We start from the raw sequence: 2,101 nt of genomic DNA, 5'->3' as shown, positions 1-2,101 counted from the left end.
ATTTCTCCCCTCTGTTGTCCCCTGCTGAACAGAAGGAGCCTCCATTAAGCCCACACAGACTCTTGAGAAAGTGAGGGTAGGCGAAGTTTTGCTTCAGACTCGATCTGGAACATTCTGTAAGTACCCGCGCTTCTCACCGAAGATCAAAAGCAGGAGAGAAACATACCGAACTCTCGAGCGTGGAAATGGTCGATAATTGCTGGCGCTGGTTACACATTTGCCATTGTTCTAGAACATTCCCATGATATCTGCAGGGCGCCCGCCCCCTCACTTCGCACATGACTTGATCTGTCGACCCCGCAGCTCCCTGGCTTTCTTGCTTTACCAGAACAGATAATGGCCCCAGGCTGGAGTGTTCAAAACTGATCTTTGAAGACAAACCTGTCCTAACTGAATGAGACTAGTGTTAATTTTAAAACGCAAGTGGGTGACAGAAAATGACTTTTTTCGAGATCTGCAGCAGGCTCCATTCAAGGCACAAGAGGGAGGCGTGACTCTCACATATAACATAGGTATGTGGCCCTGTGACTTTTCCATTTTCGTGTGTGTGTGTGTGTGTGTGTTTTAATTAATTTATTCACTTTACATCCTGATTGCAGCTTGCCTGTGTTTAATATGGGAGTGTTTTTAATTTTGTTCATGCATGCAGTGCCTGTCGAGGCCAGAAGAGGGCGCCAGATGCCCTGAAACTGGAGCTACAGATGGTTTTAAGCCATAACGTGGGGGCTGGGAACCCAGTCCAGGTCCTCAGGAAGAGTAACCAGTGCTCTTAACTGTTGAGCCATCTTTCCAGCCCCGTGATTATTCTTTTTAAAGATTTGTTTATTTACTTTATTTATATGAATACACTGTAGCTGTCTTCAGACACACCAGAAGAGGGCATCAGATCCCATTACAGATGGTTGTGAGCCACCATGTGGTTGTTGGGAATTGAACTCAGGGCCTCTGGAAGAGCAGTCAATGCTCTTAACCTCTGAGCCATCTCTCTACTCGTCCCTCCCCCTCCCCCCCCCTCCCAGGGATGACATTTTAAAAAGACAAGCAACAGCTGGGCAGTGGTGGCCCAGAGAGGCAGAGACAGGTGGATCTCTGTGAGTTCTAGGCCAACCTGGTCTACAGAATGAGTTCCAGGACAGCCAGAGTTACACAGAGAAACTCTGTCAGCAAAAAACAAAACAAAAAACAAAAAAATGTTTCAATCTGGGCCTGGTGGTGCAGATACGAAATTCCATCCACTCTGGAAGCTGAGGGAGGAGACTCACAAGTTTGAGACCAGCTTAGGCCACTCAGTGACCAGGATGTAGAGCTCAGAGGTCCAGCACCTGCCCAGGATCCACGAATGAAGGACTGGGGAAGGAGTTCAGCAACAGCATCTGCCTCATATGCATGAGGTGGTGCATTCCATCCATGTGTGTGTGCAAGTGTGTGAATGTGTGTGTGCATGTGTGTGCATTTGTGTGAAAATGTGTGTGAATGTGTGTGCATGTGTGTGTGCATGTGTGGGAATGCATGTTTGTGAGTGTGTGCACATGTGTGTGTGCATGTGTGGGAATGTGCGTGTGCGTGTGTGGGAATGCATGTGTGTGAATGTGTGTATGTGCATGTGCATGTGTGTGTATGCATGTGTGTGCATGCATGTGTGTGAATGTGTGTATGTGCATGTGCATGTGTGTGTATGCATGTGTGTGAATGCATGTGTGTGAATGCGTGTGTGTGTGCATGTGTGGTTGTGTGTGTGTGTGTCCTCTAACCGGGGCCATTCACTTGCGCATGACATTTGTTGAAGTTCAGCATGAGGTTAGAGAGATGGCAATTACAGGCACTTGTGCAGCTCCCAGTGGCTGGGAGATGATGGCTCAGAATCATCCACAACTCCAGTTCTCAGAGATCCGACTCCTTCAGCCACCTACACACATGCAAGCAAAACATTAAGTGATTTATACACAAATAATATTCACGTAAGCCTTAATATTTTAGCTTAACATTAAAAGACACAGTTTTACATGCCGAACATCATTTTTTTTTTTTTTTTTTTTTTTTTTTTTTTTTTTTTTGGTTTTTCGAGACAGGGTTTCTCTGTATAGCCCTGGCTGTCCTGGAA

Source organism: Mus pahari, chromosome 19 (genome assembly GCF_900095145.1).
Source record: "Mus pahari chromosome 19, PAHARI_EIJ_v1.1, whole genome shotgun sequence".
NCBI lineage: Eukaryota > Metazoa > Chordata > Mammalia > Rodentia > Muridae > Mus > Mus pahari.
The sequence above is the reverse complement of the archived record's forward strand: the minus strand, read 5'-3'. Positions refer to the sequence as shown.